We start from the raw sequence: 17,807 nt of genomic DNA, 5'->3' as shown, positions 1-17,807 counted from the left end.
GACAAAAAATATAAAAACAAATACATAAAATACACTCTGAAAATATAATAATAAAATGTATAAAATCCACTGTAGTGAATAAACTAGATCTATACAATTTTCGAAAATTTGATGACGTATTTAAATTTGTAAGAATCTTTAAAAATTTTAATTAATTCCTAGTTTTTTGTTTTGCTAACTTTTATGGGTTTTGTCAATGTCTCAACACAAGAATTTTAAGGGGGAAGGTGGAGGAGATGCCACAAAAACTAATATTAAAAAATATTGGCCAAAATGGGGCACACATGAAGGGAGGCTGAGAAACACTGCTAAATACATTGTCTCATTTCCTGAATTCATTACCTTGCTTTTCTCTTTCTTTTGCTTTTCTTCATTTCATTTACTCATCAGGTGATATTATATTATATTAAAAATTGAGGCGAAAAAAATAATTGTGTTTTATCTGACTTCGGACATTTTTCTATGTCAAGTTCTCAACCAGTCATATGTATTTTATATATTTAGATTATTTAAAAGAATAACAGTTGCTGTCAAAAAAACTCGTCGTGATCTTTACGTACCTGAAAAAAAAATCTTCAAATCATTCAGAAGATTTGGCTTGTTCGTAAAGTAAAGTAAAGAATGACAGGATGGCAAAAAACATAATCAGCATGGTGTGCTCGCTCCATCCTAACTTCCTTTACGTACCAGAATGACGATCTATTATGGATAAGTTACTTGGCATTTTATAAAATCTGTCTCGATAAAAATAGAACTGATAATCCTATCTCCATAATCTACTGCGTCTGTGAATGCATCTTTTTTTTTTCCATAGAAGAAAAACCAATTTCCAAAAAAACAAAATAACCCTGTATGGAGTATCTCGCCTTAAGTGTTGAAAAACTGTTGTGTTTCTTAATTAAAACAATTATTGTTTTAATTAAACCATGGTTAATTATAATTTAATTTTAACGAAACGTTTGATTCTTACCATAAAATTTTCATATGCGCTTCTCATCATAGCATATTACTTCGCTGGTTCTACGCATGACTTTGCTAGTCCAAAACACCACAACAACGAATTATTAGGACAGTGACTAATTTATGAATTTCTACCCTTCTGAAGAAGGGTATTTGAATCTGCTATCGATTTTCAATTTTCTTTGTCAATTTTTTTATAGTATAAAAGTCCTGTTTGGCTTTCTTTCTTACTAACCTTGAATATTTTCGACATGCTCAACGAATAGCTTAAAATTGGCCTAACACTTTTCAGGAATAAAAATTGTAAAGTTTTGTATATTAATTGCATTCTACATGAATTTCTCATGAATTACATATCTACAAATTAGCTAGTGAAAATCGCCGCTACTCCCCAGTCAATAGGCTATAGGTTCGAATCTTACCATGGGCATGAATGTTTGTGAATCTTTTAGGTGGTAGACGATTTTTGTTTGCGATCATTGTTCTGTTTTGGACACTAAAGTAACATAAACTTATCATATTTGGTTTCTAGAGAAGGAGAACCATTTATCTAACTTACCTCTCAAGTAAGAAAATATAACATAAAGTTTATACCCTTTCCTGGGTGGAAAATCACTTAACCCCTCCCACACACAAATTTACTTACAGTTAAAAAAGTCTTACACTTATAACACCCATTAATGGTTCCTTTGATTCGGAAAGTACAAAAATCAGCAAGAATGTTGAAGTACGATTTGCCTGAGTACCTTATTTTCATACGTAAAAAATATTCTAATGGAGTCGTTCTCCATGTTCGTCATTTACATAAACAAATTAAAAAAACATTGAATATGAATGTGTAAAGCAATCCAAAGAAATAAAAATATCGTTTTCAATGCAACGAAATGTAATATTTTGTAATATTTCATTGAAGCGGAAAAATTAAATTTTATTGCTTTTACGCTTTCAGCATATCATCTAGAAAATCGTCTGTTACTTTTAACTGACCTTTAAAAAGTAGCAAAACCGCCTTGAAGGCCATGTTCCACTTTTCAGTATTACTTAAGATACAATCAAAAGTTCATCAGTGAAGGAATTTGTGAGCAAATAAAAATGTATTCTTTCATTTTGCACCATTATTCTTTGAAATTTGTGCTTTGAAAACATTCGGCAATTATTACCATTTTTATGTAACGCTTTGAGGAAATTTTTCATTAAACTATCTTTAAAGTAGAATGGTGACAAGAAAACTTTTATGGCAACTAACATTATCAGGCAAATACAGTATTCATATTAGTGTGTTCTCCAGCCTGTTTACTTTTTTTTTGTGTGTGTGTGTGTGGGGGGGGGGGGCATGAAACTCAAATTTCCGAGGAAATGACCTTCCTTCTCAGAATTAAAACAGCTAATTAACTTTCACTTGAAAATCCTATATAATGGGGTTCCTCGCTTCGTAGATTGGAAATGAACTGATCTCTTTGCCACAGAGTAAAATGTGTCATCTTGTGGAATGCGCTACAGATGCGATATAAGGGGAATACGCAAAATACTTTACTCGCTTTACTTCCTAAACCCTGTCCAGCTGGTATTTGTTTAGGAATCTTTAGTTCGACTATCCTACTCTTATTTAAAAAAGGCAACATAATTTCTTGAAACATAGATGCATCCCTTCGGTGTAAATTTACCAATCTGTACGTTGTATTTAATGTATTGAAGAAATAAAGTCATATTCTCATAGGATGTCTTCGTAAGGATAACATCTTCTTCTTCTCTTCAACGATTAGGTATTTGCCTGTTCCAGCTTCACTGCCTTTCCATCCTGTCGCTGGCCTTCCCCCCCTCTCTCTCTTTCTTTCTCCCCCCCCCCTTTGGTCTATATCTATCCACCTCTTTTGGTAGCCGATATATTTCCATCCTAGATGTTCTTCACATTTCTCTCTATATTCCTTCATCTTTTCAGTTATGTTATAAATATTTAGTTCTTTTCTGATGTCTTCATTTCTTATATTGTCCAATTTTGTGCATCCTTTAATTGTTCTTAAAAATCTCAGCTCTGCAGCTTGTATTTTACTTTCATCTTTATTTTTAATTGTCCATGTTTCCGAACCATATGGCAAAGTGAGAGTGGCCATTACTTTATAAAATTTTAGCTGAGATTCTTTTTATTCAGTTTCTTTTTAATTGTTCCACACATTTTCTAAATGTCTTTATTTTTTCATCTATATCTTTATCTTTAAGATATGTAATTATGCAGCCTAAATAATTAAAGTGTGCCATCTGTTCTATTATTTTATTTTCAATAACTATTTTTGATCTAACATGATCCTGATCTTTGAATGTTATGACTTTTGTTTTCTTTTGTGAAAGTTTTAAATTGTATTGTTGGCTTATTTTGTTTAATTCGTAAACTAATTTTTGAATTAATTTTAATTTCTATTAATTTATTACCTAACTGTAACTGTATTTTTGTATCTTTATATAAACTTTGTGTAGCTTGTACCAAATGTAATGGATATCCTTGTTTTTTCATTATGTTCCATAGTTTTTTCTCTGTGTATTTTATCAAAACCTTTCTCGTAATCTATAAAGGCCATATGAGTCTCAAATTAAATTCTCGTCTTTTTTCAATAATTTGTTTTAGCACATAAATGTTGTCTATACATGATCTTCCATGTCTGAAACATCTTTTCTTCTGAGAGTAGAGTGTTTGCAATATTTCTCTTTTATTCAGGATTTTGCTGTAAATTTTGTAACCTGTATTTAATAAGCTTATTCCTCTGTAATTTACACACTGATCTCTGTCTCCTTCCTTAAATATGGATATATCTTTAGCTTTTAGCCAATCTGATGGAACTTCACATTTTCTCCAACAGTTATTTATTCATTTTAAGAATATCTGTGATGTAAATATTCTTTGCCATATTTCCAAAGCTCTGTATTTATGCCATCTTATCTGGTTGATTTTCTATTTTTGATACTTTTATTGATTCTTTTAGTTCTTCCACTTTTATTGATTCTTATCAGCGTTGATTTCTTCATTGATGTTTTTTGTTTTTAGATTTGGATCATACCATAAATTTTTATAATGTTCTATCCATTGTTTCTCTCGTATTATGTTGGTTTGTGCTGTATCTTTTTCTTTGTTGTTTAATTTCCTTAATATTTTGTAGGCTATGTCTTGTCTCCCATGTATGTCTTCTTCTATTTTATTAATAAATCTGTCCTGAGAATCTTGGTGAGTTTTCTGTACTATAGTTTTAGATATATTTTGTTTGTTTTTGTATATTTCTTCTGTTTCTTTTGTGTGTTTTTGAAGGAGTGATTTGTATGCCATTTGTGTTTCTTTTATTGCATTTTGTATATCTGTGTTCTAGATTTTTAATGTATCTATTGTCTTTTTAATGTTTTCTTTTTCTTTCCAAGTACTTCAGAGGCTGCTTTATGGATTATCTTTATTAACGTTTTCCATCCTTCTTCTATATCTTCACTGATTTGGACTTCATTTAAGTAATGTGTTAATCGTGATTGATATAGCATTCTAATGCTTTCTTCTTGTAATAGATATACTTTATATACCTATTCTATTTCTTGTTTTTTTTCTTTATTTACTTCCTTTCTCCATTTTGCTAGTATTACTATTTTAGAGACTACTAAATGATGATATGATCTGAAAAAATTTCACTTCCTCTGGAAACATTTACACTAATTTCTGAGCAGTAATTATATAATTAATTACAGATCTTGTTCCACTGTCATTCCAAGTATATTTATATTCTTCTTTTTGAAAACAAGTATTGGCTATTTTAAAATAATTGAAAGTACAGAAGTCTAATAGTTCTTGGCCACTGTTATTCATGCAAATTTCTGCATATTTTCCTAAGACATTTGGGATGAAGTATTTCCAACTCTAGCATTAAGATATCCTGCTATTAATATATATTCATTTTTATTATATTTATTTAACTATTTTGGTAGTTCCTCATAAAACTGTTCGGAATCCTATTTCCTACCTTCTTCAGGGAGCATATGCTCCTATGATATTTAAGTATCTTTTATTTGTTTTTAATTTAACTGTTATAATTCGATCATTTACAAAATTGCACTTTCATATTCTATTTTTCCATTTATTATAGATTAAAATGGCCACACCACTAGAAGTTCTGATATGTTGGTCCACTCCATTATATAGCATAGTAAAACCATTTACATCTTTTGATCCCTTTAATTTCTTTTTTGTTTCTGTTTGTTTATTTGTTTGTGGTGTGGGATTCCTCCCCCCAAATTTTCCCAATCTGTCCCCTTAGGAGTGGTTGAGGTTGTGCCCTCCAATAAGGGACTTCTAAGTATGTATTTTTGACTGTAGATCCGTGTGTGTGTGTGTGTGTGTGTGTGTGTGTGTGTGTGTGTGTGTGTGTGTGTGTGTGTGTGTGTGTGTGTGTGTGTGTGTGTGTGTGTGTGTGTTCACGGGGCAGTTTGCCTGTTCTGAGGGACAAAAAAACCTGAGTTTTCGGGAGAAAACCCTCTACCGCCCTATGAGACCCGCTAACTCACCTTTAGTGGAAAAAGACCAGATAAAGGTTCCTAACGTCATGGACGGAAATCGAACCAAGGTCTTTCAGACCAAAGGGCTTGGTCTATACTGACTTAGTTTTTAGTTGTTTTACTAATTCTAATTCCTTTGTTGTTATGCTTCGCACACACCACGTGACAACTTTTAAAATGTCCGAGATTCCTTATAGTTTACCTTCGTTCTTTTTTAGCAGTTTACCGTTGTTTCGGTCCGATGAATTTTCCAATGGTTAACCAATTATTTTCCAGGAATTTTCCAGTTATCCAATGGATAACATAGGATAATGGAATAGAGGGATTATGTGATATGCAATCACTTGATCACTAAACTAGACGTACATTTGTCTGCATGCATCTTCTCATTATAACATGGTCACGACATATGAATAATATTATTTCATTGATGTAATAGCTGCACATACACATGTCATATGATTGTTGACATAATTATTTTAATTGCTTTAAGAAGTCAGAAGTTACAAAAAATGCAGCAGTGCTGACATTTACTCAGTCACAATACTGCTGACTTCTTCCAAACAAAAGACGTTTCCTTAAGCAGCATGGTTGAATGGTTGAATAATACAGATGTTATTTCCATGTCCAATCCATAAAGTTAATGACTTTGTGTCAAGAAAATTTTGATGTTGTTTAGCGAGTGTTATTAGATTACAATGGTTGATTTTCCTGAAGATGTATAAATTTCTCCTTCCAAACTAGTCATAGACAATAGTGTCCAGAATGTAATCATGGTGTGGCTTCAACCGTTCACCCACATCCTCACATACCATACTACACTTGTACTCCCTTACGCACGACTTGGCGAATAAGCACTATCAGCATTTACCACCTGGTTCGGAAGCCTCCAGCGGCCTTGTATCAAGTGCTTTACAGTGTGTTATATATATAAAATAAAAACATCATCCGCAACTCTATGAAACGTGAGAATAGGAACCAGAGACCCAACTCTGGAGAAGAAATATGGAAAAAGCCACTTTATGTTTTCAGGTCGGATCAGTAGTTTCATTCTATAAGCGAAATACTATCACGTACTGTAGGGTGTTTCATAGTAATAAACTCTATAAAATTTAAGCATAAAGAGGTTTTAAATTCTACACTTTAGTCAGTAATATGCCTTCCATTTTTTTTAAAGTTACTTTGGTCAAGCATTAATTTTCTTTCTATTTCACTTTTAATACTATTGATCTAAATTTTACAAACCTTTTTTCAGCTAGTGACATAATGGATTTCTTCAATGAGATCACCTTTCTCCAATTTGGAATTATGGTTATCATTGCTTCTTTTCATTGTCTGGATATCTTTTCGCTCTCTAGCACATTATTAAAGGTCACTTCCAATTTATCAGCGGCAAATTCTTTTGTTGTCTAACATTTCTATTTCCATATTATCATTACAATGCCTTTCCATTCTTCATCTTCTCTATTACATTCATCACTTCGTGTTTTCATATTGGTTCTAGTATAATATTTAATTCCATACTTAAAAGAGGTTACTCCATTGTTGCATTGGGGATGATCGGAAATTTGAAATGCACAGCCCTGGTGTGCATTTCAAATAGTAGAACACGCGCAACCGTCATACAAAATATACTTACAGGCATGGGGCTAACCTCCTTATCAAGATATCATATAAACAAATATTTGATTGGTGATACAGAACAATTCAGATTCTAACCAAGAATCTAAGAATAGTCCGTTAGGTAGCGTCGTAAAATATGGACTGTTCCAAGTAATGCTATTTTTTGTAGTCATACGGGGTCACTTCGTTGATGTTTAATTGCTGTAAATAGTTGGATAGCTTCTTTAAAGTTGTACCAAGTGCACCGATAACTATTAGGATGACTTTGGTGTGTTTAAGCAACAGTCGGCCAACTTCGATTGCCAGATCTCGATGGTTCTGGTGATACAGAACAATTCAAATTATTATTATTATTATTATTATTATTATTATTATTATTATTATTATTATTATTATTATTATTATTATTATTATATTTAAAGATAACGTATTAATTTAAATAATATTTAAATTAATACGTTAAATGGATTTGCAACTACCTTGGATTACCAACTAACTGACTTGGCTACGAGATTCAAAAATCTTCTAAAAATATGAATGAAAATTGTATTAAATTAACTAAAGCTAACATAGAACGGATTCGATATCAAAAACATAAAAATAACTGCAATAATAACTTCATCGCCTTCGTTTGATCAATATAAATTATCAAAAACCAAAGTGATAAATTCGTGACTAAGGTTCAATACGTAAGACAAGTAAGCATTAATGCTCCAGCTAATAATTTTCTAATATTAATTTTAATCGAAAATTAGAGTTCTAAGTAATAAGCATAGTGTTGTTGGCTAACATCAAACATTTTTTTTATTCGAAACTGCATGTCCACATGATTTTCAGCGCATATTCGTTCCAATGGTTATTTTCAAAGCAAACTCGCGATTTAGTGATTGCAGGTACACATACCGAATTAGAAACTTTTATTTAATACCGTGTTTAGGTCGAATTACAGCACGTATGCGGTGTGACATCGATTCAATGCAATGATGCAATGCAACACCTTGTGTTGTATATTATCTAACACAAGGTGTTAGATACAATACAACACAACACATACCAAGGGTTCACCAGACAGTGAAACTCTTGGTGAATCCCTGGTATGTTGCAGGGGTTCACCAGACAGTGCTTTAACATGCTCAGGAAGAGGACTTTGCTGCAGGATCTGTTTTTCTAACATGTCCCATACTTTCTCAATAAGATTCAAATCAGTGCTTCGTGGTGGCCAGAGAGGATGGTGGAAGTAGCTGTCATGCTAGCTGAACCACTGCTGAAAATTATTGCGCGATGGATAGGATTGCCATCCATGAAACAACTGTTCCCCGCTGCATAAAAATGAACATTGCAGGATGGACTTGATCGGCAACAATGTTCAGATATTCCTTGGAGGATACTGACCTTCCAGCAATGTCAAAGAACCCGTTCCGTACCAACAGAACATGCCTCACACCATGACACCACATCGAGAATATTGAGTTGCGTTACAAGTCAAGTTTGGTTCATTGCATCATGGATTTCCCACCAATCTTTCTGCCTACCATCGGACCACATTATTTTTTTCCAGTCTTTCAGTGTCTAGTCATGGTGTTGCTGACACCATTATAGACAGACGAATTTTCTGGTTCTTCGCTGAAGTCCTGTTTGTCAAGCATTATTGCGATCTCGTTCCTGACAGACTCTCTTAGGAGCATATTATTCTACTTAGACAATCAAGTGGGTTATTTTCTCACCGATTAAACACCTGGGATATCTCTTATTTTGAGAAACCAGTAAGCTCTGCTGTTTTCACAAATTGTGGCTCCAGCCAGATGGGCAGCTACAATAAGCCCTTTATCGAACTTCGAAAGCTTGTTTGTTTTTCCCATTGTGATCAACACTATGGACGATTACTGACCAGCAGCATTCTTACATAGTTGCCTGGAACACGTAGTAACGCACCTGAACAAGTATTTTGCATATACGCTGCGTACGTGACGTTTACGTACATCTGTATAACGGTTTCTAATTCAGTGGCCGGTATGTTTATAAGCGATGAACAATTGCGATTAATATATAAGTTGTTAGCCTGAGATTCGCAACGATATTATATTTATATTAAATTCCTAAAAATTGAGTTAAACGATCATTGTTTTCGATAATGCAGCAGCTTCTAACTTATGTTTCGCGGAACCTTAGGGTTCTACCGATAAAATTTGGGACTCCGCAATAAAATTAGTTTTTGAGCTCTAATTAAAAGTTTACAATATGTATGAAAACTTTATTGGAATAAAGTTTCAAAAATTTCAATAAAATCCGTTGAATCAAGTGGTGGATAAATGAATCGAATACTTGCATTCGATTCTCCCACAAATAGTTGAGTCATATCTCCTAATGAAATCATCTGTAGTGAAGTGAGGCGTAGCGGTGCTGCGTACGAGCGGGCGTATCAGTCATTGATCGTTGGTGTTTTGCACTGCGATCATTTTGTGATGTCTTATGTACTTTTCATATAAAAATAAAGTGAGTATCGTACAAATTTATAATATTACGATAAACTCCCTAACAGTTGCAGGGCATAGGTGCGGTTTGGTTGGTTAAGTTAAAAAAATAATAAATGAGACCCGTATTTCAAATTCACAAACAGTTTACATAAAAAGTATTAAATAAGTACATATTTTGAACATTCAAATAATTGAATAAATAAACCGTAGTGGGACGGATGAACCTGTTGTCCACTGTAGATCTTCACAAATCTTGGAATCAAACTGGACACAGCCACCCTCATTTACTGTTCCACGTTAATTTTTCGCACGATACTTGCTTTTTATTACAGCCAACGCCGAAAACCCAGCTTCGCACAAATATGACGTCACAAATAGAAATAAGATTAGCTCAGCTTTACCACTTAGCAGCGGATATTCATCTTTTACTGATATCCTAAAGTCAGTTAGTTCCATGCTGCCAAGTTTGTATTCAGTGCATTGTCGCAAGACAGCTCAATAAGATTTCAGTGAAAATATTGGAATATTTCGCGGCGCACAGTTTGGGAACCACTGGTGTATACCCCAAATTAAGATATCGTGGATCGTTGGTTGAGAGAAGGACATTTAAAAAAAATGTAGCAAGCAGTTTACATGTTTCTAGCGACAAGGAGACTGATAAAGCGCATACTGACAAAAATACAGAGATCAATGCACAAGCATTACTTGTGTAGCAGATGAATCGAGGAAAAAGGAAGTGTTGTTTGTCAATACTAAAACATCGCTAAGTCAATACTGGGATTCACGACCACAGATATTCCGAGGCCCTTGATGCGTTATGTATATTATGCAATAAGATGTTATCAAATATTTCGTTAGCACCAGCTAAATTGCGCAGACATTTCAAGAGGAACCATTCAGAATATAAAAATAAAGATGTCAATTTTTTTAAAAGAAAGCTTGAGTCTCTTGACAAAACTAATCATTGTGTATCTAAAACGTCGTATAAAAGCGCAACAATGGCTTCCTACAAAAGTATAGCGCTCGCAGGTGAAGCGTACAATTTCCGAAACTCCCATAAAACCATGCATCAAAGATGTTGTTCACTGCATGTTCGATGAGAAATTCTGTCAACAAATTGATTAAATTTCTTTCTCAAATAATGCAGTTTTACGCAGAATTCATGACATCGCTGAGGATATTGAGGGATATTGAGCAGGAACTTATTTTAAGACTTCGGTCATGTAATGAGTACTCTTTACAATTAGATGAGATAGCGGACGTTGCAAACCTATCAATTTTATTAGTTTTCGTTCGTTATTACTATAATAATTCTATTGATAATTCTACAATAATTCTATTGAAGAAGACATGTCACTCTGAGAAAATTTACAACGCAATACATCAGGAGAAATGATATTTAAATATATTGACAATTTTATGAAGACTCGTGGAATAAGTTGGGAGAAATGTGTCGATGTATGTAGCGATGGTGCGAAGTCAATGACAAGTTTGATTTGTTGCCAATTACAAATATTTCTAAAATGTGTACGAGTAGTTTAGAAACATTTTGTGTTCTTTATAGACATGTATTGGTTGCTCGAAATAATCCATCTTTAAAATGTATTTTAGATGAAGCTGTGAAAATTATTAACTTTGTGAAAACACGACCGTTATATACAAGATTATTCAAAATTATATGTGAAGATATGGGCAGCCAGCATACATCTTTCTTGGCACATACTGAAATTAGATGGCTCTCAGGTAGCAGAGTTCTTCTCAGATTATTTGAATAACGAGAAGAGCTCGCCATAGTCTTACACAACGACACATTTCTATTAGCAGATCACTTTAGAAACGTTTTGGGTTGAATCAAATTGCTATGGTGAATATATTCACAAAACTGAATGATGTTCCTCTTATTCTCTCTCTCTCTCTCTCTCTCTCTCTCTCTCTCTCTCCCTTCAAGGAAAAAATTTAAATATTTTCAACACAAAAGATAAATTACGATCATTATTACGAAAGTTACAATACTGGACCATGGCTGTTTAAAAAAAAATAACATGGACCCATTTCCAAATTTAAATGACTTTTCACAGAAATCGAATTGTGAAATTGAGGAGGAAATTCGAAAAGAAATTATTTTTTATCTAAAATCAATAAATGTAGTATTAAATTAATACTTTCCTTTACTAAAAGATAACAATAATATTGGGTTTTCAATTCTTTTAATAATATTAAAGAAAAACCAGAGGAACTATTTACTTCAGAATAGGAAAATCTCATCGACCTGACATCAAACAAATAAAAGTTAAATTTAATGAAGTTTCATTAAACGAGTTTTGGTGTCACTCAAAAGTAGGTTTTCCAAATTTATTCAAAAAGGCAATTCGTTGCTGCTACTTAGTACCACATAATTGTGTGAAAACGGATTTTCACTCTAGACTGCGACAAAAACAAAATACAGAAGTAAGCCGGATGCCACTCCTGATATGAGAATTCAGCTGTCCACAATTAAACCAAATTTTGAAAGAATATTAAAAGAAAAGAAGTTTAATCCTTCACATTAATTACCAGTTTGAATTAATAATATTTGCTTTTCAAATAGTACCCGCTTTTTTTTTATCAATTTTCAATCAATTATTTTTGATTTGTTGTTTTATTTATAATCAGTAAAAGTTGTCAGGGTACCAAAGTTTTTGTTATCAAGGTTTCAGGATTCCACGATTAAAATAAGTTGGGAACCTCTGATATACCTAATGTATACGGTGTGTACAATGTCACCCACCTACTCATACTGCCTCTGAATATAAAATTTTTTTATTGAATATTATGTTTTATATATTAATTTTGACGTTTAGTATTGCTCAATTTGATTATAAATTGCCTTTGTTTATTCATAGTGACTTATTTACTCTTGGTTCTGAAACGACCTTCTTTCAAATCATTATGAGTAATGATTTGAAACTTGGCAAACTGCAAATTCAATAGCTGTAATTTCAGCAAATAGAATTTATAGCCCAATATCCTTTTTAATAGTCAAAATCTCATGTTTGATATTTAATCGTATCCACTCTTACTTCTTACAAAGTATTGCAAAGGTGAAACTAGAAAAGTAGTGGGTAGTTGCTTTTCTTTTACAAATGTCCTATATTGAGCGTGAGAGTGGAGTTGCTCAACAGCAACTCGAGAATTTCCATTTATTCTTATTAGGCTTGGCGGCTGTTTGATTAACCAAAGCCAGTACAGTTAATGTGGTAAGATAAGAAAGTTGTAGTACGTGTAATGTTTGTATGATCTTGAGTAGACATGCGTAACAGTATCATATGAGGCGTCAGGATTATTCTCCCCCAAGACTCGGAGTTTTCATCCAGCAAAAACAGGCTTAACGGATAGAAGAAGATCATGCAGTTAACAAACATGATACATTGGTTTAGTAATCTTAGTTACTACAGCTGTAATTCAAAAAACCCAGCAGATCTACCGAACACACCGTCATAGCGAATTTCTCCCAAGGCTTCCTTAGTGCAGTCGCGAAGACGTCTCAACAATATCTCTTCTTCGGTTGGAAAACGCCTGAGTTCCAATTCCCGTTATAGAACGTGAGGAATCCCTCAGGCATTTCTCAAATGAAAGTGAGTTAGCCGGTTTCATACGGACATGCCGCTGTTTTTTCTCCTAGACAATTCTAGTAATACCGTATGTTCTTCTTACATAAAACACTGTTCTGACAACTTTATTGCTTCGGCCTTAATTCAGATAAAATCAAAACTAATGGATAGCGTCTTTCCTATTTTAGCGATTGGATCGACGGAGTCGTAATTGTAAAAAGTTAACCATTCTCTTTGCTGGTATCTGTTATAACACGTCCTTTTATCCTGTCTCAGGTTATTCTTGTAAACGATACTAGATCTTCCATATCACAGTTGGTAACGGCGATGCTCTTTGGTAAGAAAGATCTGGATTTGAATCTCATCTAGGACATGAAGAACCGTTATAAGGCTCTGCAACTGAAGCTGAATTATCCGGTCCCATACTGAAGCGGCAGGATTTTAATTCGCTAAAATTCGAGATTTCCACATAAAACCCAATTTACAGCCCGGCAATGATCGCATTAGATAATTGGACTGATTCTAACTAAAGCTCACCCTAATAAATGGTGTAAGGATGTTAATTTTGTTAGTTTTGAGCATGTGCAGTATATTCTTTGATGGATGTTAGCTCGTCTTCTGATCTAGTATAATTAGGAGAAGATTTCATTTCGCTAAAGTATGATAAGAATTGTAGAGTCGATTGGTCAATATCAATACTGCTCTTCGAATAGCATTACCCATGTAGCATCAGTTCTATAAGGCCTTAACTAAGTTTCCGGTCCACTTGTGTTTTCTTAATCATAGCTATGTTTAGAAACTTTACGATTTGGAGATGCTTAATTTTGATCTAGCAGCATAATTTTACTTTGTGAACAGGTTTGAATAGCACTATACTGATTTAAATAGCGCACTCTTTCACGTAGCAAATATGTTGTGCAAACGATTGTTGCAAACCATACCACTCCTTCCATTTAAATGTATTTATGGCATTGGTGTTTCACTTATTTTCTTAACTTTCGTATAAATACGAAAGTTGAGAAAATTAATGGAACGACGTATTTTAATACATCGGTCCATTAGAGAGGCAAGTATATAAAACGAAACCAGAATAAATATCGCAGTGACTTGTCATTTCCACATAAAAAGTTGCAGAACATACAGCACATCGTGCCGTGTTATCTAATGACTCTTAAGGAAAAACAGATTTATGGCAATCATTTCTGCTTTTCTTTGTAATTTTGGTAATTTATTTTTACAATTCAGTTTTTAATTTTTTTTATTTGCATCAATGGTTTTCAAACTGTCGTAATACAATTCGATAAACTTTCATTTGATTTGAAAATTTTAAGCAATACCCATAGAGAACTTTGCAAATCATCTCCAATCTATATATTTCTTTGTATTTTAAGAAACACAGTCTTTTATGAAAACGTTGTCCTTTTAGTATTCATAAATATGTTTTTTTTTCTAATACTGAACCAGCATATCAGAACCTTTTTTTCAAATGACGGAAAAATTAAAGCAATCTAGTATGATGTAAGCAAACTTGACTTAATATGGTTATATCATTTCATTATATTTCAATATTTAGAAGCTCATAGCAATTTCACGAACGAATCCTGTTATATTGTATGATGTATATGGCATATATCTAGCGGATAACGCCGTCCATTTTTATGAAAAATAAATTAAAGCAGTAAATATGGATAATTTTAACTTTTATTTGCACTTGTAATTTTTGATAATGTTAAATAACTGTCGTTATTTTAATTTTTTTTTTTTAATTCTTCCCCCAGTAAGCAGAATTTAAACATGTTTACTGTTACTTAAATAAAGAGCCAATAGGCTTCACTTCGGCGATGTAACATTATTTAAATTATGGGATATGAAATCCCACATTGTTTCAAAACCGAATAAGAAACTCAAAGATCGGAATCAAAAAGTTTACTAGCGGATACTAGCGTAAGTTAAAGCACGTAGTACATAGTACATAGTTTCAAAACCGAACAAGAAACTCAAAGATCGGAATCAAGAAGTTTACTAGCGGATACTAGCGTAAACTAAAGCACATAGTACATAGTACAAACTAGGGCAACTCGTAGCAAAGGTGGGTAAAGCTCTGATCAATATTCTTAGTATTTCCAATCATGTAAAACACATCTCCTAGGAGATGTATGATGCTATACATTATGGAAGAAGGTCACTACCCAGACCGGTTTCAACCTTTATTGAGGTCTCATCAGTGAGTAGGTAACCAAATTAATACTGAGGTATAGCGATATTTAATTCCGATCTTTGAGTTTCTTATTCGGTTTTGAAACAATGTGGGATTTAATATCATATCCCCATAATTTAAATAATGTTTACTGTTGCTTAAAATTATATATGTACACTTATTAGTCCTTATAAGGACTGGCTTAAAGGGGCGAAGCAAGAATGCTTTTCATCTTCCCCGTTATCTGTAGAGGACAGTGTAGGGATAAGGTGTTATTGAGCTATTAAAGCTCTGATCATGACAGGAGGGTAACAGCAATAGCCGAGGCTCAATTAGAACTTCATTGGCTACAGCACTGCCATCCATTACCCTCCAAGGGTATTAATCACCGCATCTCACGGTCGATTCAATCCTCTCCCCATATGTACACTAACCGTGGCATTGAATTTTATTTGGAAATATTAAAGCAAAATAGTTGAGAGGTAAAAAATGTATTAAAACTTAAATGTTCATTATCTGCCAATGTTGTATTTCAACTTGGTAGCGAGTTAGCCTGCTCATCAAAAATCAGGTATGAAGCCGCACTAATAGGACGGCTAATTGGTAGGGAGTTGTTTGTATTTTAGTTTACTTGTGGTGTATTTATGCAACCAGTCTAGCTGTAATAACATCATTTCTGATCTTTATCCTGAAGTTCATTTTAAAATGAAATGTTTCTGCATTAACGTTTTCCGTCCTTAATTCCATGTGATACATGAGCATCTCCTCATTGTCACAATTCACAATCATTCTTGATAGACTTACTCAAACTTTCAAATGGCTTCTTTTCATTATTATTTTTTTTTTCATTCTTATAACTGGTAATATTTACTTGCTTCCGCGCTTCTTCCCTTCTTCCATAAAATGCTAGTCTTATCAGATCATTAATCGATTATATATTAATTAGTATTTTATCATTTAAAATAAAACAGGAAATAGAAATTCTTGATTTGTCAATCCGGTTTTCGATCCTAATAATACGGCCATAATTGGCCGTACTATTAGGATCGCAAGTTGGTTGGAAGTTGTTTGTATTTTAATTTACGTTTGGTATAGTTATGCAGCCAGCCGAGCTGTAATGACAGTTTTTGTGATCCTGCAATTCATTCACAAATCAAAAAGAAAAGTAAACATTTTAATATTTGATAAATTCTACTTTATTTTCGACCACACTCTTACACAATGAAAGAATTGTAACTTCTGTATTTTTTTAAATCACAAAACTCTTATTATTTAACAAATTTTAATGTGGCATTTGTAATCTGTTTGATGAAAGGTTTAGAAAAATAATTTAACATATAGAAAAATTTTAATAGTACTGCATACTGAAACATTAATTAATTCTGTGATTGCTAATAAGCAATTATATGAAATGTGTGGAATAGTAGCTCACTATTTACACTTGTACAAACATGTATTCATATAACATATTAAAGAAATAAATCTAGCAAAAGAAAGAAAATAAAAATTGTTGCAGCGCTCTGTTTCTATACATGACAAATAATGACAGCTGCGCAGTATGTATCACAGTCGAATTTTTTGTACACTAGGAATGAATTCCTCATATAATATTTAAAAACATAAATGTTATCAAATCACGAAGCACATACACATTGGTCCGCAGTTTACAATGATATGTTTAGCAAAAAAGCACTTTTCATTATAAATACATGAAGAGCTTCGAGTTCACAGCAGGTTCATATTTTCGTATTTTCTTCACGAGTCCGCATTATGTCAGTATGCAGAAGACTTGCACCTCGGAGTTAAACTTTACTTAACATATTTCAAACATGTTTGAAATGCGCAAGTACGTTTACGACACATACACGGTATTCGGAAGCATACTTTTTTCTCTCGTCATTCTTATATAATTATAACGTAAATGAAATTAAATAATTCAACTTATATCGTTTTTTTTTCCTGAATAGAGTTTATGCATATATAAGATGGGAAAAAAAAGACAGCAGATGTAGCTGTTCAATTATAGCCTGTTTAAATTGAAATTACAACACAATAATGTAATTATCTATTGTTGTAATTATTGTTAAGTAATCGGAATTACTTAACAATAATGTAAGAAGGCTCATCAGTTAAATTAGAAATTACAACACATGAAGAACTAATTACTGAAAAAGTGAAAACATAAACATCTGTTTATGTAATGATCAGCATTGTTTCCAGAATTACCTCGTTTATGTTTAGAATTGGGTTATGAATGCCATCGGCATCATCATTAGGAATAATACATTAAATGCCACTGCAAAAGGCGCTAGAGTACGAAACTCTACGTTTTGCATAATATATTTTGTATAATTAAAGTATTCATGCATCCTTCAATTTTGAAGAGTGAAAAAAGTAGCAGAAATTTTAGTTTAAGTGTTTTAATGAATTAATGTTCCCAGG

Source organism: Typopeltis vanoorti, chromosome 4 (genome assembly GCF_054136105.1).
Source record: "Typopeltis vanoorti isolate ZY-2024b chromosome 4, IOZ_Tvanoo_1.0, whole genome shotgun sequence".
Classification (NCBI taxonomy): domain Eukaryota; kingdom Metazoa; phylum Arthropoda; class Arachnida; order Uropygi; family Thelyphonidae; genus Typopeltis; species Typopeltis vanoorti.
The sequence above is the reverse complement of the archived record's forward strand: the minus strand, read 5'-3'. Positions refer to the sequence as shown.